Consider the following 23,877-nt stretch of genomic DNA (forward strand, 5'->3'; position numbering starts at 1 on the left):
TTATATTAGATACACCAGCACATCAGATATCTGGGGCTACGTTGCCTTCGTTTCCTGTGAAAGGGACTCCCGTTGAAAGGGGTATCCCGGTGTCGCTGATTGGCTGGAAGTTCAGTAGTGAAGTGACGCCTTGGGAAGCCCATGGTTGTTGGGCGTTGGCTGAAAGTGCAGAGTCGTGTTCGCTGGTCGAAGTTGAACGGGCATCCGAGGTCAGGCGTCGGAGACTCGACGTTACAAAACTTAACTCAGAACATGAAACTCTCAAACGGAAAAGAAAAGAAATAAAGTTTGACGAGACTAGGTTGTGTTCCTTCTCATTGTGGCATAGTAGCAGCAGGCAGGCACGCTGGAACCGCGCTCAAAGAACAATGATGACTAACCGCATGGCTAGATGCTACAAGCTAAAGCTAGGTAGCAAAGCTACAAGCTAAAAGCTAAGAGCAGGCATGACTGATAGCACGAGCAAGGCTGGAACTAAAAGCAGACTAAAAGCCCGCATGACTGATAGCACAAGCAATGTTAGACTAAAAGCAGACTAAAAGCAGGATTTAATCGCGTCCAAAGTTTTTAAACTTCCTTGTTGGCCACCCCTCAAATGTTGCCTTGACCAATCAGATATGGTCTGGGGTCTGGGGTCATAAATCATTTGTTTATCTTACCAAGCATGGGGTTCTTGCCTCACAGGGTCTAATTTTGGACATGGTTCCTATAACACGATTATGATATATTTTACAAATAAATGATTGTCAGGACAATATCAAGCAAGAAAATTCGATTACCTCAATACTAGACATGACTATGTATCCTATAGTTATCAAAAGACATACACAATAAGTGATTAATACATGATAGTCAAATGTGTGGGTTACACATAAATGAATATGGAGTTAAGCAATGGAATGATTCATTCATACGTCTTTTTGAGTTCATTCTGGTCCATATATAATGTACAGAAAGCAGTTTATTTGCCATTCTCTGGCAAAGGGACTTTTCTGTGAAGACAAAGGTTTAAAGCCCTTCCCCCTTAGGAATTTCAGTCTGGTTTCACTGGCTGGGGGGGAAGTCAATGCAAGTATTTAACTTGATCTCCTGGGTTTACATGTGATGTCCAGCATTGCATTCCAATCACGAACAATAAATTTGACAATCTCTTCTTCGAATTAAAATTGTCAATAATTGTTATATTGGTGTTAATGTTGAAAGCTGTTGTGTGAACAAGTTGGTTGGTTGGTTATCTTGCTTGGTTCTTGTGGCACTAGAACTGATTTATGACTTCCTGAGGAGTTCGGCTCTCGTTTCAATGCACACAGCTCTGATAGACTCTTTGATTTGTCTGATTCGACTCATTTCTGCTACATAGGGTCTAACATACATGTTGTTGGTTTAGATGATTTAACAATTTATACAATTCTTCCTCTACTATAGTAGAAAATGAGTGGAACTGTTCCTCAGGGGGTCTATAGTACACTGTCTGATGCGAAACTGTAGCTGACGGCTAAATGGTTACAATTTTATCTCTAATAGTATCGATTTTAGAAGTAAAGTAGCTCATAAAGTCATTAATGCTGTGATGTTGGGAAATCAAGTTAAACAAATCCGAACTTTACGACTTGTATACAAAAAATCTAAATAATAACATTTCTCCCCAGTCAACCCCTGTACCGACAAAAGAAAGGAGTACCTCAAAATTCGCCTCAAAGCACTCCACCATCCTCCGCCGCTAGGCCTAGCTCGCAGCGGCTATCAAGCCGTAGCAAGAGGCCTTCAGCAAGCCTGGGCCGCACCCCGGTTCCAACCGCAAGGGCACTCGCTATGTCGCCCAGAGCTCAGCCTCCTTCCGCGGCTCCAATTCCAACAGCACAGGGCGCCGAAGCCCAAGGAGGCTCCTGGCCGCCTCCTCCACCCATCGCAGCCCCTCCATACGGAACTTTCAATACCAACACCGCAGCCCAGGCAAGCGCTTGGCCGAACAGTTCGCCACATACAACGCCGCCTCCCGCTTCCTCCAGCTTCGTGCCCGCGGTCCAAACTAGCGCTTGGTCGAACTGGCTGTCACACAATGCCCCGCCTCCCGCTCTGCCTTACACAGCCCCGACTCTAGCCCATCCCAGCTTCGGGCCCGCGGCCCAAGCAACTGCCTGGCCATACTGGCCGCCCAACCCAGCCCCGCAACCCGCGGCCTCAAACTCCGGGCCCGTGGCTCAAGCAAGCGCTTGGCCGCAATCAATGCCAAACACAGCTCCGCCCCCAGTTGTCGCCACCACCCTCCTCCAAGCGAAATCCCCCCATTCACTCTTCACTGCTACACCAATGCCCATCCCATCAAACGCTGTCGCCCTCGAACCTCCCCAAGTGACCCACAGCATTCGGGCACAGATATTAGCAGGTGCGGATGTAGATCTCTCGTCTCTCCTTTCTCTCCTGCCCACATCCGATTCAAACCGCCAAATAGACTGCGGGGACTTCTCAGTCACGCTAAAAAATCCAAATCCCCTTTCATCTCGACTACTCTCCTTCTCCGAATTCACCATCGCATTCAACCGCTACACCGAGGTAATCTGCTCAGCCTTCCCCCACAGGCGACGCGAACTAAACGATTATTTGTCAATAATAGCCGAACTCGCGTTGTCCTACGGAGGGGGGCACTTCTACACTTACCACAAGCTTTTTTCCGCTAAATGTGCCATCCGAATAGCTCAGTGGAACCAGTGCCCTTACTGGGGAGCGATCGACTCCGACTTGCACAGTCGCGTATTCCTAGGCTGTAGGAGCATTTCGTGCGCAATCTGCAGGTCCGTGGCTCACTCCACCACAACCTGCCCACAAATAAACCCGGACGCAACCCAACACTCTCTTACTCCCCCGGCAAAATCCACCAGCTATGTCCCAAGATCAGTTACCTCAGCAAACTCACGCCTAGCCCAACCAGGGGAAGAAAGCACACAGCTATGCATCGCCTTCAACAACGGGAAATGCATCAGACAGCATTGCCGCTATCTACACTCCTGCAAGTTCTGTGGCGGTGCTCATGCACGCATAGTTTGCCCCGTGCATAAAGCCGTAAATAAAAAATCTAAAAATTACCTATCGACTCCTGTGAATATTTTTCGCATGACCATTGAACTAGCACACCATCCCGACAAAGAATTTAGTAATTATCTCCTGTCTGGCCTCAAACACGGTTTTAACCCGGGCGTCGTTTGCGAGCTTACCCAAAACACTGTCTGCCGTAATCTCCAATCCGCCCTCGCAGAGCCCGATATAGTAGCTAACCTCATCAAAAAAGAAGTCGAGTCAGGCTTCATGATCGGGCCCTTCAATACCCCCCCCTTCAAAACGTTCAGAGTCAGCCCAATCGGAGTGGCTACGAGAAAATTTTCTGGTAAGAAACGCCTAATAGTAGACCTGTCATCTCCGCATAATTCCACAGTCCCGAGCATTAATAGTTTGATACCCCTCGACGAATTTTCACTCAAATACCAAGACATAGATCAGGCAGTCGAACTGATTAAAATCGCGGGCCGAGGAGCCTGGTTAGCAAAAATAGACATCACTTCTGCTTTCAAAGTGATGCCCATCCATCCGGATTTTTGGCACCTGTTCGGGATACGATGGCTCGAGAAATACTATTTCGCCGTCCGGTTAACCTTCGGATGCAAAAGCAGCCCCAAAATTTTCGATATGCTATCAGAAGCCGTTTGCTGGATCCTTTCCAACAATTACGCAATCCCACATATTATCCATCTCTTAGATGACTTCCTGGTCATTTCATCGCCCAAGGCAATCCCAGCCGCCCATATCCTCACCGTCCAAAAAGTCTTTTCCGAGCTCGGGATTCCCATCGCTCAGGAAAAAACCATGGGTCCTGCCACAACCATAGAGTTCCTCGGCATCTACCTCGACTCAGCTAAATTTCAGCTCTCCCTGCCAAAGGAAAAGATTGATAGAATAATTCTCATCTCGTCCACCCTCCTCGACAGCCCTTGTTGTTCTAAACGCGAACTTCTTTCCCTGTTCGGGCATTTAAATTTCGCCATGCGCATAATTCCACAAGGACGCCCATTCATCGCGCACCTTCTAACACTCGCATCATCAGTTCACGCGCTCGAGGACCTCATCCCCCTAACCCATGCATGCCTCGACGAACTTAAATTATGGATCCTGTTCCTTAGACAATGGAACGGGCTTTCTTTTTTTATAACAATTTAATCTCGTCTCCCATCGACTTGCAGCTGTTTACAGACGCGGCTCCCTCAATCGGTTTCGGAGGTTTCTACCAAGGCCGTTGGTTCGTGTCCACATGGCCCCCCCAGATGCAGGACTCGACCCAGTCCTCAGCTCTTTTCGAGCTCTATCCCCTCGTAGTAGCAGCCTTCCTGTGGGGCAATGAATGGACAACTAAAAGCATTTTAGTGCACTGCGACAACGAAGCCGTAGTTCAGTGCATAAACAAAGGCCGTTCTCACTCCCCCGCCCTCATGCCTCTCCTTAGACGTCTTATATGGATCGCAGCATGCGACCAATTCATAATTAGCGCAAAGCACGTCCCAGGTACAGAAAACCAAATCGCTGACTCCCTGTCTCGTTTTCTGTTTCAGAAATTCCCCACTCCGGTTCCTCACTATTCAGAATTAATATTTCCGTAACTCACCCTCTAAAACCACTCCTTGAAGCATCACTGGACTCTATTCTCCAAGCAGTCTCTCCCAGAACCCTCCAGTCATACGTGACTGCATGGAGGTGCTTTAAGTCATTTCACCTCACCTATAACATCCCTTTCCCAGATTTTTCTCTACTCTCCATCACCTCTTTCATTTCGTTCCTCAACGGCACCAAGGGTCTCCAAGTCGGATCTATAAAAAACTACCTGAGCGGAGTCCAGTTTTTTCACAAACTAATGACCGGCGCTCCTTCACCCGAAATAAATAATTCACAAACCTCCCTCCTAATCAAAGGGATCCAGCGATCCCAGCCCAACCATCCAGACACCAGAAAACCCATAACGCTAGATATCCTCACAAAATGTATCCACACCCTCCGCACAAATTACCAACCCCTCAGCATTGCCCGCACGCTCGACGCCATGTTCATCCTTGCCTTTTTCGGTTTTCTCAGGTGCTCGGAGCTTACGATCTCTTCCAAATTTAATCCTAAAATCAACCCCACCGTGCAGACCTAACCATACTAGAGACGAAACAATCGCTTATTTAATCAAACAAAGCAAAACAGACCAAACCAACAAAGGCCATTTCATATACATTTTCAATCTCCCCTCCCCAATCCAGCCTTACCAATCCGTCCTCGCCTTTTTACACCTTAGAAATTCCCAGGCAAAATCCCCACACGAACCCCTATTCAGCGACGAGTCCAAAAAACCAGTCACTCGTTTCTGGTTCCAAAAACACCTCAAATGCGTCCTGCAATTATCAGGCATCCCAGCGAACAATTTCTCCACCCATTCATTTCGCATCGGGGCAGCAACTTCAGCTGCACAAAAAGGCCTCTCCAACCAACAGATCCAAACTCTAGGAAGATGGTCCTCAGAAGCATACCAAAGCTACATCAGAATAAACCAGTTTCACATAAAGAAAGCCCACCAAACCCTCATCAGCCATAATTAAAAAAAAAAAAAAAAAAAAAACCCTCAGCGACACATCCCTACTGAATACCGACGAGTAAATTTCTATTAATACCGCCGACTCCAGCCGCACACTCCCGACCAAACAACCTAACCTTTTCTATCCTATGACCAGCGAGGCTTCTCTCTTCGATGACAGGAGCACGAGCTCCCATCGGATGCCGACGAGAGCCTCCCGGCCAGACAACCTCACCTTTTCCATTCTGCGGCCAATAAGGCTTACCCGTTCGTTGCCAGGAGCTCACACTCCCTTCGGGCGTAGGTGAAAGCCCCCGGCTACCTGCTTTTCCATTTCTGTCTTACGTACGGAGAGGTTTACCCGTCCAACGAATGGAGTCAAGACTCCCATTGAACGTAGGCGAGAGCTTCCCGGCTAGACAACCTTACCTTTTCCGTCCTTTGGCCAGTGTAACAGATATGCAGGTCATCGATTCATGGGTTCAATTCAAGCCACAAATGAAACCCTGTTTGTACTAAACGCCTGGCCTGGCGCCAGCCTGGCTGGACTTAAATTATTTTACGATACCCATGCGAGCCTCAAAGGAAACCTGAACCCCCCCCCCAAATTCCTTAACACACACACACACACACACACAAAGAAACTTTCTCAAAGTTACTTTTTTTTTGTAAGTCCTTATTAATATGTATTTTGAATGTTTGTGTATTGCATAAAAATGGTTAATCCTGGGTAAATGGTTAAAGTGCTGACTTATAAGTGGAAATGCGTGATTTAATTCTTATACTTTCTCAAAGAGTCATGTTTCTGCAACCCCCACTCCTGACCAGGTCGTAAAGCTTTATGACCCCTGGGCAACAGAACAGGAAATCTAAGCCTTAGGAAAGAATGGTCAAATGTAGTCTAAATGTGTATATATAGTATTGTTTCCTTTTTGTACATTAGATGTTTCCCATATAAATTGGGACTATCTGCAATTTATTATCGTGTGTTAATCTTTAAATGTGTATAATTCTGCATTTGAATGTAACTTCGTGTTTCTATCAGTTATATATATATATAATATATTGTTTGGTGTTTTTCAAATCGTCATGCTTTGACAGACCCACTTATCTAAAGTAAAGTAATGAAAAATGTATTATTCTGGAATTACGAACGTGCTAGAATATCCCTGATGAAATCGGACAAGTCCTAAATTATTAGGGTGGGTTGTTCCCAGAGACAAAGGAACTTTCCCGCCGCTTCAGATCGCGGATGTTCATTGGGTGGTTCACGCGAAAAGAGGCGTGAACATCTCAATCTATAAGAGTCGACCAAACAAGGTCCACCTCTCTTCTTGCTCTTCTTCCTCTTCTCCGTTCTCGGACACGCTGCTCTCCAACGTTGCGTCCGCGCGGCCGTAGGCCGCACTGATAGCGCGAACCCCCTCAGCACAGGGGCTGAGAGAAAAAGCCATTTTAATGGCTCCTTTAGAGAGCTTTCGTTTTGTTCGTTTCTTTTCTTTACTAAGTTTATTCAACTATTCGCCTCTCCACGCAAGGAAGACGAATTCTGGGACATTGTTTGTTGAACCCTTCAAATACCGCGCGAGGACAGAACAAAGGACCACGTGCTCCACGCTCACGCAAAGATCCAGCGAAGCGTGCACGCGCGTCACATGGCCTCCGGCACACGCCACGCACATTGGACGCTTTTGCAAGTATCACTTTCTCTATGGAGATTTAAATGCTGCTTTAAAGTGTTGTTATGATCTGATTTGTTGTTGGCTTCCAAAAGTTACTGACTATGATTTTCATCCCTGAGCTCCTTATGTGATCTCACTCTATTTTCTCTCTCTCTCTCTCTCTCTCGTTTATTTGGATTCATTATGTATTGTATAAAGCTTACTGTTTGTATTGTCGTACGCATATTTACTCTGTGTGATTTGTAGTGTGATGTATTACTAGTTTAATTATTAAAAACCCATATACTGACGATTGGCTTGGACTCCACCCCACTTACATTACGAGTCACTGAGATGTTTGACCTATAGCTACAAGCTCTAAATTTAGAAACTAAATTTATCATAAGGATAGGATAATATTTTCATGGCCAGAGAATACTTTTCCTTGAATTATAAGGCGTGATAACTTTATTGAAAATTGATAGGTCTACAGTGGTTTGCTGGACATACCACAGTTTGACTTGCAGTAATTTACAGTAAGAGATATCACAATAATCGATATGAAGAATGTAATATTGACATATTAATGAGTAAGTTACAGTGCCCTGTGATTATTTATTGTTATAGGCAATTGAGCTATTTTTCATAATCAATCAAATTTAATGTAACTGTCATCTGAGATATATATTAATCAAATTCCTGATTAATTATTCAAATTCCCTATATATCATTTGAGTTAATTACTACGTAAAACTCATTGTTGTTACATTTTATGGTGGAGGAACGCGGCCATTTCAAACTTCGTTTTGTGAGCAATCAATCTGTGTATATGGTTTTTAATAATTTCTGCACGTGCGCTATGAAATTATGTAACGTTACTTGTGAGATAAGTCGCAAGACGCGAACTCACTCAACTGACTGAGGCAAAAAGCTGGTCAGTCAGCGCGCTAGGTATTGGTAGAAACTTAACAGTATAGTCACTGTTATTTTTGATGAAAGTAAACTGCAGTATAATGTTAAAGTATCCTGTTAAGAAAGACCAAAATCTTTTTACAGTGAGAACATTTTAATATGAAGAATTAAAAGATAAAGAAATCTTTTATTAGTTGCAACATGTAAATCTGAACATGAGCGATGTTCCTCTGATTCAGTTTAAAAAGGCCTTATTAAATATCGTTATTGAATTCATGGTAAACCACATGATATTCAAAAAAAAATAAACGATAAAAACTCCTGGTCTAGAATTGGCTTAGCTACCCGATTTTAAACCTAAAACATTTAAATCATAAGTGCTATTTTGATAAATGTCTATTGGAGTCAACAGTTGGAAAATTCCTGTTTTTGTTACATTTGTGTTTCGGAAGTGAACGGATCCTTCCTTCAACCTATGTTAATATAGCACCTCAGAGTAAAACCTTTGGTTTGTTACTTGTAATTTTTGATGCAGAAAATCAGCCTGACAAACGATCAGATAATTTCTAAGTCATATTGAAATTGTAATTCCTCTATCTAAACACCAGAGGGAACGTGTGGGTTAGAAATTTCAGGGTACACCCTGCTTTCTGATTCCAGCTTGCATGAGTGCAAAGCTGCCAACCTGTGGCCATTTCAGATAATGCGCTCTGATCGTTAATTTATAATCCCCTGTGATGTATATTTGAATTGGATGTCTAAATTCTCGATAATTATTTGCATTTACAGCTTTGCTCGTGTGAATATTATTACAGGGAAACAAAAGAATGTTCCCTGCCTTTGACTGTTTACATTTACTTTGAGTTTGGTTCAAACATGATTTGAATTAAAATGTAATTGTTAATAGTGGAAATCTAGATGTGTCAGGTCAACCACTGATTGACCCACTTAGAAGGTAAGCCATCTAGTGGCAGTCTCCTGTTAAATCGACTAACAGACCTCTGTCTTTTCCATTCTGTTTTGAAATTGCATGTCCACTTTTACCCTCTTTGATTAATCTCACACTGTTTGATTAATTTCATGATCATTAATGATGACTTACAAGCTATCAATGGTTATTATAGGATATTATTCAGATTTTCCTTTTTAATTCATACATGCTTATTTTAAATTTTGATTTAAACCAGTTTTGAATTTTTAATTTGAATTAAGTTTTCTGCTCAGCAGGTTAAAGACAGAGAAGCAGTACTTCCCCCCCCTTGTGGTGAAAACCAGCTACTCCTTCTCCCTTGTTTCATTCCTGTCTTTTAATTTGATGTTTATTATTTTTCTTCTCTCTTTTGACTTAGGTTATTTTGATAATTACCATTATTATCATAATTCCTTTGCTTTGTTTATTATTATTAGGTAAAGCTGTTACCTCTCCTCTCTACATATATAGTTACTCAATTGATGTTAAACAAACCAAACCTTAATTAACTTTAAGTTTCCTTTGTTCATCCTTTGTGTATTTGATTGTAGAACTCCCTTGGTGATTGGACAGTCATCTCAGGTTTCCAGTGAGCAAGGCTGCCCGACCGGTGTTACCGATACTGGCTGCGAGTGAAACTCGGTCCCTCTTGTCTCAAGAGACATCAGCAATTGTGGCACTCCAAAGGTTGTGCTAAAAGTCACAAGCCGTGCTTTCCTGCGACACGCCAGAGTAACGGAGGACCGGGGACACTGCGGTTCAGTGTTTGGGGAGCACCGGGGAGGTTGACCAAGCCACTGGTTCCCACCTGAATGACTTCAATTCAACCAGGTGAACCAAAAGTGATAAAACCTATCCACTTATTATAAGCCACAGAATATTAGATATTCCCCCGGATATATTTTAAGTGTTCTGACCCTTTTGCTTCTTTAAGCCACACCATATTTCTAGGTTTCCTACCCAGATAGCCCACTCACCTGTTGGCCCTATCTTAAAACCTAGCAGTAGGCTTAGGCCTCCTTATTCCCACTAACACATTGTGTTTCTATTGTTTTCATCTCATTTCAAGTGTTGTGTTTCACTTTGATCTTTTTCTACCCTCTGTTCTGTTGTGATTTGTGACTTCAATTCAACCAGAGACAGTAACCTGGGAGCCACCAACGAAGTTAAATAGTAGAGCGACCACCAGCAGCCGGTGTCATCACACGACCCGCTAGGCTACTGCCTGTCAAATCTCCATTTCAGGTCCTTCGTTGACCCAAGTTAATTGGCTACTTAACTGTCTGACTGTTTGCATCAGTCAGCCCCAAAATTCTCATAAACGGCACAGCCCGTATGAATATAGCTCGTTAAATGTAGAACGAACTTGCATTGGTCTTTTTGTGTGTGTGTGCTGTGCTTCTCTCACCGACAGAGAATCAGGATGTTCCAGGCATCCAGTCCAGCAGTCCACGGGGGCCACCTCTCGACATGGTTGAAAGCAGTGACGACCCCCTTCCTGCCCAAGGATGCCAGTAACCTGCAGCACCCAGAGCAACTAGACACCGAGCTAGATGAACTGATGGCACGCGATCCAAACCAAAGCGACTACTACAGAGAACTCGCCAGGATCTTCGGAAGCCTAGTTCACATTCTCGTCACCCAGGCACGGCTCAGTGAACGGAGCAACATCGCGGAGGAGGCCTGGAAGGACCAGGCCCCAACCCAGAGTCATCTTGATCAGCTTCTCCTCGAGACCCAGAACCAGCGCGAGAAAGAGGACGACACAGATCCAGAGCTACAGAAAGGAGTTGAAAGACTTCACAATGCCCTGCAAGATCTTCGCCTCGACACAGATCAAAGAGAACAGCTGGAGAGAGAAGCCAGAAAAGACCTCAACAAAAAACTCCAGCAAGGTGACACTCTCCTAAAAAGAGCAGAGACTGAATTGAAAGAAAGAGACTATAAAACCTGGGCCTGCAAAACACACTTGCAAGCGGCCCGAGCTAAATTCAACAAGCTCCAAGATGAACTTGACACTGTTCACACCGAACTGAGACAATCTCACAGGTTACAGAGTGGCTGGATCGGAGAAACGCACACCACAAAATTTCTCCCGGGCCGCCACTCCAACCCTTTCAGCCAAGAACCCAGAGCTGGAAAAGGGGGTGTAGTCTCCCTTCTAAGGAAATCACCAGCCAGCTTACAAGAACATCTGTCAACAACGGAGGGAAGAGAACCCTTCCAGAGAACGCATGTCACCAAACCCTGCACTGCTCACAGAGAACTTCACAAGCTAGCCAGAAGCATCTCCACATTCATTCCAGATCCTGCAGGAGGACATGATGTTCATGCTTCTTTACAAGCCATTGACTTTCATTTGCAAACCGTCGCCAACGTGACAGATGTGAACACATTGTACCTGTTAAAAATCACGGCCAGCCGTGATGTGCATTGCTTTCTGGATCGTCAACCAGAGACTGTCAAAGCGTACTACCAGCAACTGCTACAGACTTTGATTCTTGAATTCTCTGATCCAAACTCAGACCATGGGCTCCTTATTGCTATGGACCTCAAACAGGGCCGATTTGAAAACCCACAGACTTTGTTGTCAGCTACGAAACACCTACTTCGGAGCATGCAACAAACCAGGTATGGAACAGGATTTCAACTTAAAAACTCTGTTCCTCCTAAACCTACATGCCAGTTGGAGTTTTCATCTCAGAGTCCCAGCGTGTCCCCGTAACAGGACTACACAAGAGTTACGGAACTTAGCCCACAAAGCTTGCACCAAGCAAAAGACTATTTGTGAAAAGACTGTAAAAAAACCCAAAGTCTCTGTCTCTGAGCACTGCTTGGAGTTAACCCTAGATGGCGCCCTACAACACCACAGTCACAGACATTTTTACAGAGAGTCAATACCATTCCAAGCCAGCAGAGGGCAACACAGTGCAGCCACGTCTGAGACAGCAGAGATCCTGAGGGTGCTGAAAGTGCTTCTTCACATGAAAACTCACAAGGAAGATGAGCCAAGCACCCAGAACACTGCCCGAGCTCCACAGTCAACAGCTACAGCTAACTGAACGAGACAGCACAGGTCCTCACACCAGGTACCACAAACACAAGGTACCAGAAAATGCTGTTTTGACTACCTGCCTTCGCAGCGAGCTACACAAGACCGGTCCTCACCAACCACCGATCGTCCCACCTGCCCTGATGCCAACATTCCTGGGCAGCCTTGTCAAAAAGGGGGTGGGCCGAAAAGGAGTCAACAGGGAAGACCTGATCGACACAGGATTAAACCTGACGGTGATCTCATCTTACCTTTTCAAAAGACTCCAATTTGAAGCTAAGAGACAAGATCGAACTCTTACACCTCAAACTTATGAACTGAATTTACAGACAGGATGACATCCAGTTTGAACAGGTTGTTTCCATTCACCTGACATTCGTTCCGATGAGTCTAATACATCCCATGTATGTCCCACCAATGAACACTCATACATTGCTCATCGACAAAGACCTGCTAGAACACTTTGACCCTTTTCTGAACTTCAAACAGCTAAAAGACTTTGCTCAAGTGCGAGAACCTCTTTCTCTCCAGCCACACAGGTTGCTAGAGCCAGACTGTCAGGTCGCAGAGGTCACGGGAACTCCCACAGAGCCAGACGGTCAGGTCACAGAGGTCACGGGAACCCCAGCAGCCAGCCATGAGTACAACGCCCTAACAACAGGCCCAAGTTCAAGCCTCTGTACCTTAGTCAACAAACAGGGTACGGTGGTACCAGCTTACACCAAAGGGGTCGCTGTTCGGCTCAACCTGCAAGGTGGTCAAACCTTACACCACACGCTGGGTTTCTTCCAATCCTCACCTGAATGTGTGGAACTCGGACTCACACTTGCAAACAACAAGCATGTCAAACACCAACACCTGTTCCAGCAATGTGATAACATCACAAAAACACACAATGTGATCGTGTACTGGAAGAAGGTAAAAGGACACTCGAAGTTACCAAGTCTAGACGAGGACTTTAAAGATCACACTGACACCCTTGCCAAAACTGGCACACTAAACAACATTCTGTGGTCACTCCCAACCCACCCACCCACATTCAAGGTTGAAGTGATTACACACAGCACAAGAACTTTACTAGCTAAACTGCCTACCTCAGAATCGCTCACGCAGGCTCCGTTGTCTACACAGACCAACATAGCGGACATGCGGGCTTCTGAAACCTTGATAATGACTTTGCTTTACCACCTCTCAGACCCCTCCATCCACCCTGGCAACCAGTCTACAGTCACTGACAACCAAAGCCCCAGACCACTGCATGATACACAAACCATGCTGCGTGCACAGAACAATATTGTGGGTTGTGCACCGTCTGACATCACAATGCCAGGGCGTGTAATGCCACGGAGCAAAAGGGGGATACTGCCAATATATTTCCATGACGCAGCATGTGCTGCACCATGCAGCACCAGAGCCACTGAAAAAACACTGAAGCAAGCGTCATGCCAGCAGCAAGATGTGGCAAAACATGGGCGAGGGCGAGCTAAACCCAGTCACCGCCCACGAAGCAAAGAGACTGTCCTGTCCAACCAAAGACAGGCCTTGTTTGTTTCTTTCTCCCCTTTCTCTCTCTCTCTCCCTATTATCTGTACCAGGATGCTGCTGTGGTTTGCCGTGCCGTGCTGTCAGCCAAAGAGAGGACAGCTGCCACCGAGAAAACCGCTGAGACTCCTGACTACCGATGACAGGGCACACTACCCCAGCACTGTAACCGAATACAGCTGTACAAGGTTCCGATGGAGAGAGGACTCCCTCACTCACACTGAGGCCGATGTCAAACACCTGTTCAGCCAATATGAGAAAGTGACGGTTACACAAATGGAGTTAGGTGGACACCACCACCGCTCCAAACAGTTCCCGGGAGCTTTGCTTAGAGCCGCTGCTGCCGCCAGAATGTTTAACATTGTTATGTCCAGTGTCAATGCAGCGAACCAGACTGTAAACTCCTTGAAACCACTGTTTACTGTCTTCCAGAAGAACTTTACCCAGACTCAGCTGCTTACAGCGTTAACAACAGACATGCTGTGGGAGGTTAGCTCCTCCAATGACAGCCTAACCACGAGTAAAACCCCACCGTACATGATACCCTTAAGCCTTGTGTTAACTGTGCTGTCTTACGCCATCACCATGCCAGCTGACCTGCTACAAATACACCTGGCCAACTCTCTGAATAACGCCTTCCTACGGCACGTAAACCCCAAACAGAGAGAAGTGAACGTGCTCCTGAACCAACTCATCAGCGAGTCAAACCAAGTCTACAGACCTAAAGACATTGTCAGTGTCAGGATGTGGAAGAGCAACACCCACACCAAAACACACATTCCAAATGTGGTGGCCTACCACGACAGCGACACACAGCTGTACCTGGCCCCAAACATGCACATGTGTGCTTTGTCCAAAGACATTCATTATCTCTGCCTTAGCAAACCCTTCCTCAGACACAACTCTGAAGGAATCTGCGAGCTGCAACCCTGGGTCAGCGATACGCGCTGCCCTGCCGAAGCCAAGCCTCGTACACAAGTCACAGAAACGCAAGCAGAGATTGTGGGTAACAGATGGCTCGTCAACACTCCTGCGCGCTCAGCTACACTGACCTACGACCAGCATGACACCGCCACCCGTGCCAACCTGCTGGACCAAGTACTGAAAGGTACCACCCAACACATTGACATTACTCCTGTCGACACAGCCCTCCAAGCACTGTCTCGACAGCCCATTCTGAACCAGTCATCTGCGGTCCTAGCCTGGACTGCTGCCGACACTGCACGGTGCATCTCCACCGTCATTGGTCCCGCCCTGACTCTTGGCGTGACCTTCATCCTATACAGGATACTCAACGGATGCAAACCTCTACAGCCAAACTCATGACAACTGTGGCTGGAGGTCTCTGATGGAATCCCCGGAAAAGGGGGTGCCAAGTCAAAGACAACACCGAACCTCATCAAGCTGAGTCCTCAGCTTCAGGAACCACCTGCCATCATGACCCACCTGCTACATGACCATCACGATTCACCACTCATCTGCCCATCCTGATGATTGCCGTCCGATGATGTCCACACAGGGACTTCATCTGACAAAAGGGGGAGGTGTAACAGATATGCAGGTCATCGATTCATGGGTTCAATTCAAGCCACAAATGAAACCCTGTTTGTACTAAACGCCTGGCCTGGCGCCAGCCTGGCTGGACTTAAATTATTTTACGATACCCATGCGAGCCTCAAAGGAAACCTGAAAACCCCCCCCAAATTCCTTAACACACACACACACACACACACACACAAAGAAACTTTCTCAAAGTTACTTTTTTTTTGTAAGTCCTTATTAATATGTATTTTGAATGTTTGTGTATTGCATAAAAATGGTTAATCCTGGGTAAATGGTTAAAGTGCTGACTTATAAGTGGAAATGCGTGATTTAATTCTTATACTTTCTCAAAGAGTCATGTTTCTGCAACCCCCACTCCTGACCAGGTCGTAAAGCTTTATGACCCCTGGGCAACAGAACAGGAAATCTAAGCCTTAGGAAAGAATGGTCAAATGTAGTCTAAATGTGTATATATAGTATTGTTTCCTTTTTGTACATTAGATGTTTCCCATATAAATTGGGACTATCTGCAATTTATTATCGTGTGTTAATCTTTAAATGTGTATAATTCTGCATTTGAATGTAACTTCGTGTTTCTATCAGTTATATATATATATAATATATTGTTTGGTGTTTTTCAAATCGTCATGCTTTGACAGACCCACTTATCTAAAGTAAAGTAATGAAAAATGTATTATTCTGGAATTACGAACGTGCTAGAATATCCCTGATGAAATCGGACAAGTCCTAAATTATTAGGGTGGGTTGTTCCCAGAGACAAAGGAACTTTCCCGCCGCTTCAGATCGCGGATGTTCATTGGGTGGTTCACGCGAAAAGAGGCGTGAACATCTCAATCTATAAGAGTCGACCAAACAAGGTCCACCTCTCTTCTTGCTCTTCTTCCTCTTCTCCGTTCTCGGACACGCTGCTCTCCAACGTTGCGTCCGCGCGGCCATAGGCCGCGCTCATAGCGCGAACCCCCTCAGCACAGGGGCGGAGAGAAAAAGCCATTTTAATGGCTCCTTTAGAGAGCTTTCGTTTTGTTCGTTTCTTTTCTTTACTAAGTTTATTCAACTATTCGCCTCTCCACGCAAGGAAGACGAATTCTGGGACATTGTTTGTTGAACCCTTCAAATACCGCGCGAGGACAGAACAAAGGACCACGTGCTCCACGCTCACGCAAAGATCCAGCGAAGCGTGCACGCGCGTCACATGGCCTCCGGCACACGCCACGCACATTGGACGCTTTTGCAAGTATCACTTTCTCTATGGAGATTTAAATGCTGCTTTAAAGTGTTGTTATGATCTGATTTGTTGTTGGCTTCCAAAAGTTACTGACTATGATTTTCATCCCTGAGCTCCTTATGTGATCTCACTCTATTTTCTCTCTCTCTCTCTCTCTCTCGTTTATTTGGATTCATTATGTATTGTATAAAGCTTACTGTTTGTATTGTCGTACGCATATTTACTCTGTGTGATTTGTAGTGTGATGTATTACTAGTTTAATTATTAAAAACCCATATACTGACGATTGGCTTGGACTCCACCCCACTTACATTACGAGTCACTGAGATGTTTGACCTATAGCTACAAGCTCTAAATTTAGAAACTAAATTTATCATAAGGATAGGATAATATTTTCATGGCCAGAGAATACTTTTCCTTGAATTATAAGGCGTGATAACTTTATTGAAAATTGATAGGTCTACAGTGGTTTGCTGGACATACCACAGTTTGACTTGCAGTAATTTACAGTAAGAGATATCACAATAATCGATATGAAGAATGTAATATTGACATATTAATGAGTAAGTTACAGTGCCCTGTGATTATTTATTGTTATAGGCAATTGAGCTATTTTTCATAATCAATCAAATTTAATGTAACTGTCATCTGAGATATATATTAATCAAATTCCTGATTAATTATTCAAATTCCCTATATATCATTTGAGTTAATTACTACGTAAAACTCATTGTTGTTACATTTTATGGTGGAGGAACGCGGCCATTTCAAACTTCGTTTTGTGAGCAATCAATCTGTGTATATGGTTTTTAATAATTTCTGCACGTGCGCTATGAAATTATGTAACGTTACTTGTGAGATAAGTCGCAAGACGCGAACTCACTCAACTGACTGAGGCAAAAAGCTGGTCAGTCAGCGCGCTAGGTATTGGTAGAAACTTAACAGTATAGTCACTGTTATTTTTGATGAAAGTAAACTGCAGTATAATGTTAAAGTATCCTGTTAAGAAAGACCAAAATCTTTTTACAGTGAGAACATTTTAATATGAAGAATTAAAAGATAAAGAAATCTTTTATTAGTTGCAACATGTAAATCTGAACATGAGCGATGTTCCTCTGATTCAGTTTAAAAAGGCCTTATTAAATATCGTTATTGAATTCATGGTAAACCACATGATATTCAAAAAAAAATAAACGATAAAAACTCCTGGTCTAGAATTGGCTTAGCTACCCGATTTTAAACCTAAAACATTTAAATCATAAGTGCTATTTTGATAAATGTCTATTGGAGTCAACAGTTGGAAAATTCCTGTTTTTGTTACATTTGTGTTTCGGAAGTGAACGGATCCTTCCTTCAACCTATGTTAATATAGCACCTCAGAGTAAAACCTTTGGTTTGTTACTTGTAATTTTTGATGCAGAAAATCAGCCTGACAAACGATCAGATAATTTCTAAGTCATATTGAAATTGTAATTCCTCTATCTAAACACCAGAGGGAACGTGTGGGTTAGAAATTTCAGGGTACACCCTGCTTTCTGATTCCAGCTTGCATGAGTGCAAAGCTGCCAACCTGTGGCCATTTCAGATAATGCGCTCTGATCGTTAATTTATAATCCCCTGTGATGTATATTTGAATTGGATGTCTAAATTCTCGATAATTATTTGCATTTACAGCTTTGCTCGTGTGAATATTATTACAGGGAAACAAAAGAATGTTCCCTGCCTTTGACTGTTTACATTTACTTTGAGTTTGGTTCAAACATGATTTGAATTAAAATGTAATTGTTAATAGTGGAAATCTAGATGTGTCAGGTCAACCACTGATTGACCCACTTAGAAGGTAAGCCATCTAGTGGCAGTCTCCTGTTAAATCGACTAACAGACCTCTGTCTTTTCCATTCTGTTTTGAAATTGCATGTCCACTTTTACCCTCTTTGATTAATCTCACACTGTTTGATTAATTTCATGATCATTAATGATGACTTACAAGCTATCAATGGTTATTATAGGATATTATTCAGATTTTCCTTTTTAATTCATACATGCTTATTTTAAATTTTGATTTAAACCAGTTTTGAATTTTTAATTTGAATTAAGTTTTCTGCTCAGCAGGTTAAAGACAGAGAAGCAGTACTTCCCCCCCCTTGTGGTGAAAACCAGCTACTCCTTCTCCCTTGTTTCATTCCTGTCTTTTAATTTGATGTTTATTATTTTTCTTCTCTCTTTTGACTTAGGTTATTTTGATAATTACCATTATTATCATAATTCCTTTGCTTTGTTTATTATTATTAGGTAAAGCTGTTACCTCTCCTCTCTACATATATAGTTACTCAATTGATGTTAAACAAACCAAACCTTAATTAACTTTAAGTTTCCTTTGTTCATCCTTTGTGTATTTGATTGTAGAACTCCCTTGGTGATTGGACAGTCATCTCAGGTTTCCAGTGAGCAAGGCTGCCCGACCGGTGTTACCGATACTGGCTGCGAGTGAAACTCGGTCCCTCTTGTCTCAAGAGACATCAGCAATTGTGGCACTCCAAAGGTTGTGCTAAAAGTCACAAGCCGTGCTTTCCTGCGACACGCCAGAGTAACGGAGGACCGGGGACACTGCGGTTCAGTGTTTGGGGAGCACCGGGGAGGTTGACCAAGCCACTGGTTCCCACCTGAATGACTTCAATTCAACCAGGTGAACCAAAAGTGATAAAACCTATCCACTTATTATAAGCCACAGAATATTAGATATTCCCCCGGATATATTTTAAGTGTTCTGACCCTTTTGCTTCTTTAAGCCACACCATATTTCTAGGTTTCCTACCCAGATAGCCCACTCACCTGTTGGCCCTATCTTAAAACCTAGCAGTAGGCTTAGGCCTCCTTATTCCCACTAACACATTGTGTTTCTATTGTTTTCATCTCATTTCAAGTGTTGTGTTTCACTTTGATCTTTTTCTACCCTCTGTTCTGTTGTGATTTGTGACTTCAATTCAACCAGAGACAGTAACCTGGGAGCCACCAACGAAGTTAAATAGTAGAGCGACCACCAGCAGCCGGTGTCATCACACGACCCGCTAGGCTACTGCCTGTCAAATCTCCATTTCAGGTCCTTCGTTGACCCAAGTTAATTGGCTACTTAACTGTCTGACTGTTTGCATCAGTCAGCCCCAAAATTCTCATAAACGGCACAGCCCGTATGAATATAGCTCGTTAAATGTAGAACGAACTTGCATTGGTCTTTTTGTGTGTGTGTGCTGTGCTTCTCTCACCGACAGAGAATCAGGATGTTCCAGGCATCCAGTCCAGCAGTCCACGGGGGCCACCTCTCGACATGGTTGAAAGCAGTGACGACCCCCTTCCTGCCCAAGGATGCCAGTAACCTGCAGCACCCAGAGCAACTAGACACCGAGCTAGATGAACTGATGGCACGCGATCCAAACCAAAGCGACTACTACAGAGAACTCGCCAGGATCTTCGGAAGCCTAGTTCACATTCTCGTCACCCAGGCACGGCTCAGTGAACGGAGCAACATCGCGGAGGAGGCCTGGAAGGACCAGGCCCCAACCCAGAGTCATCTTGATCAGCTTCTCCTCGAGACCCAGAACCAGCGCGAGAAAGAGGACGACACAGATCCAGAGCTACAGAAAGGAGTTGAAAGACTTCACAATGCCCTGCAAGATCTTCGCCTCGACACAGATCAAAGAGAACAGCTGGAGAGAGAAGCCAGAAAAGACCTCAACAAAAAACTCCAGCAAGGTGACGCTCTCCTAAAAAGAGCAGAGACTGAATTGAAAGAAAGAGACTATAAAACCTGGGCCTGCAAAACACACTTGCAAGCGGCCCGAGCTAAATTCAACAAGCTCCAAGATGAACTTGACACTGTTCACACCGAACTGAGACAATCTCACAGGTTACAGAGTGGCTGGATCGGAGAAACGCACACCACAAAATTTCTCCCGGGCCGCCACTCCAACCCTTTCAGCCAAGAACCCAGAGCTGGAAAAGGGGGTGTAGTCTCCCTTCTAAGGAAATCACCAGCCAGCTTACAAGAACATCTGTCAACAACGGAGGGAAGAGAACCCTTCCAGAGAACGCATGTCACCAAACCCTGCACTGCTCACAGAGAACTTCACAAGCTAGCCAGAAGCATCTCCACATTCATTCCAGATCCTGCAGGAGGACATGATGTTCATGCTTCTTTACAAGCCATTGACTTTCATTTGCAAACCGTCGCCAACGTGACAGATGTGAACACATTGTACCTGTTAAAAATCACGGCCAGCCGTGATGTGCATTGCTTTCTGGATCGTCAACCAGAGACTGTCAAAGCGTACTACCAGCAACTGCTACAGACTTTGATTCTTGAATTCTCTGATCCAAACTCAGACCATGGGCTCCTTATTGCTATGGACCTCAAACAGGGCCGATTTGAAAACCCACAGACTTTGTTGTCAGCTACGAAACACCTACTTCGGAGCATGCAACAAACCAGGTATGGAACAGGATTTCAACTTAAAAACTCTGTTCCTCCTAAACCTACATGCCAGTTGGAGTTTTCATCTCAGAGTCCCAGCGTGTCCCCGTAACAGGACTACACAAGAGTTACGGAACTTAGCCCACAAAGCTTGCACCAAGCAAAAGACTATTTGTGAAAAGACTGTAAAAAAACCCAAAGTCTCTGTCTCTGAGCACTGCTTGGAGTTAACCCTAGATGGCGCCCTACAACACCACAGTCACAGACATTTTTACAGAGAGTCAATACCATTCCAAGCCAGCAGAGGGCAACACAGTGCAGCCACGTCTGAGACAGCAGAGATCCTGAGGGTGCTGAAAGTGCTTCTTCACATGAAAACTCACAAGGAAGATGAGCCAAGCACCCAGAACACTGCCCGAGCTCCACAGTCAACAGCTACAGCTAACTGAACGAGACAGCACAGGTCCTCACACCAGGTACCACAAACACAAGGTACCAGAAAATGCTGTTTTGACTACCTGCCTTCGCAGCGAGCTACACAAGACCGGTCCTCACCAACCACCGATCGTCCCACCTGCCCTGATGCCAACATTCCTGGGCAGCCTTGTCAAAAAGGGGGTGGGCCGAAAAGGAGTCAACAGGGAAGACCTGATCGACACAGGATTAAACCTGACGGTGATCTCATCTTACCTTTTCAAAAGACTCCAATTTGAAGCTAAGAGACAAGATCGAACTCTTACACCTCAAACTTATGAACTGAATTTACAGACAGGATGACATCCAGTTTGAACAGGTTGTTTCCATTCACCTGACATTCGTTCCGATGAGTCTAATACATCCCATGTATGTCCCACCAATGAACACTCATACATTGCTCATCGACAAAGACCTGCTAGAACACTTTGACCCTTTTCTGAACTTCAAACAGCTAAAAGACTTTGCTCAAGTGCGAGAACCTCTTTCTCTCCAGCCACACAGGTTGCTAGAGCCAGACTGTCAGGTCGCAGAGGTCACGGGAACTCCCACAGAGCCAGACGGTCAGGTCACAGAGGTCACGGGAACCCCAGCAGCCAGCCATGAGTACAACGCCCTAACAACAGGCCCAAGTTCAAGCCTCTGTACCTTAGTCAACAAACAGGGTACGGTGGTACCAGCTTACACCAAAGGGGTCGCTGTTCGGCTCAACCTGCAAGGTGGTCAAACCTTACACCACACGCTGGGTTTCTTCCAATCCTCACCTGAATGTGTGGAACTCGGACTCACACTTGCAAACAACAAGCATGTCAAACACCAACACCTGTTCCAGCAATGTGATAACATCACAAAAACACACAATGTGATCGTGTACTGGAAGAAGGTAAAAGGACACTCGAAGTTACCAAGTCTAGACGAGGACTTTAAAGATCACACTGACACCCTTGCCAAAACTGGCACACTAAACAACATTCTGTGGTCACTCCCAACCCACCCACCCACATTCAAGGTTGAAGTGATTACACACAGCACAAGAACTTTACTAGCTAAACTGCCTACCTCAGAATCGCTCACGCAGGCTCCGTTGTCTACACAGACCAACATAGCGGACATGCGGGCTTCTGAAACCTTGATAATGACTTTGCTTTACCACCTCTCAGACCCCTCCATCCACCCTGGCAACCAGTCTACAGTCACTGACAACCAAAGCCCCAGACCACTGCATGATACACAAACCATGCTGCGTGCACAGAACAATATTGTGGGTTGTGCACCGTCTGACATCACAATGCCAGGGCGTGTAATGCCACGGAGCAAAAGGGGGATACTGCCAATATATTTCCATGACGCAGCATGTGCTGCACCATGCAGCACCAGAGCCACTGAAAAAACACTGAAGCAAGCGTCATGCCAGCAGCAAGATGTGGCAAAACATGGGCGAGGGCGAGCTAAACCCAGTCACCGCCCACGAAGCAAAGAGACTGTCCTGTCCAACCAAAGACAGGCCTTGTTTGTTTCTTTCTCCCCTTTCTCTCTCTCTCTCCCTATTATCTGTACCAGGATGCTGCTGTGGTTTGCCGTGCCGTGCTGTCAGCCAAAGAGAGGACAGCTGCCACCGAGAAAACCGCTGAGACTCCTGACTACCGATGACAGGGCACACTACCCCAGCACTGTAACCGAATACAGCTGTACAAGGTTCCGATGGAGAGAGGACTCCCTCACTCACACTGAGGCCGATGTCAAACACCTGTTCAGCCAATATGAGAAAGTGACGGTTACACAAATGGAGTTAGGTGGACACCACCACCGCTCCAAACAGTTCCCGGGAGCTTTGCTTAGAGCCGCTGCTGCCGCCAGAATGTTTAACATTGTTATGTCCAGTGTCAATGCAGCGAACCAGACTGTAAACTCCTTGAAACCACTGTTTACTGTCTTCCAGAAGAACTTTACCCAGACTCAGCTGCTTACAGCGTTAACAACAGACATGCTGTGGGAGGTTAGCTCCTCCAATGACAGCCTAACCACGAGTAAAACCCCACCGTACATGATACCCTTAAGCCTTGTGTTAACTGTGCTGTCTTACGCCATCACCATGCCAGCTGACCTGCTACAAATACACCTGGCCAACTCTCTGAATAACGCCTTCCTACGGCACGTAAACCCCAAACAGAGAGAAGTGAACGTGCTCCTGAACCAACTCATCAGCGAGTCAAACCAAGTCTACAGACCTAAAGACATTGTCAGTGTCAGGATGTGGAAGAGCAACACCCACACCAAAACACACATTCCAAATGTGGTGGCCTACCACGACAGCGACACACAGCTGTACCTGGCCCCAAACATGCACATGTGTGCTTTGTCCAAAGACATTCATTATCTCTGCCTTAGCAAACCCTTCCTCAGACACAACTCTG

The sequence above is a fragment of the Carassius gibelio genome, chromosome A11, assembly GCF_023724105.1.
Source record: "Carassius gibelio isolate Cgi1373 ecotype wild population from Czech Republic chromosome A11, carGib1.2-hapl.c, whole genome shotgun sequence".
In the NCBI taxonomy this organism is placed as follows: Eukaryota; Metazoa; Chordata; class Actinopteri; order Cypriniformes; family Cyprinidae; genus Carassius; species Carassius gibelio.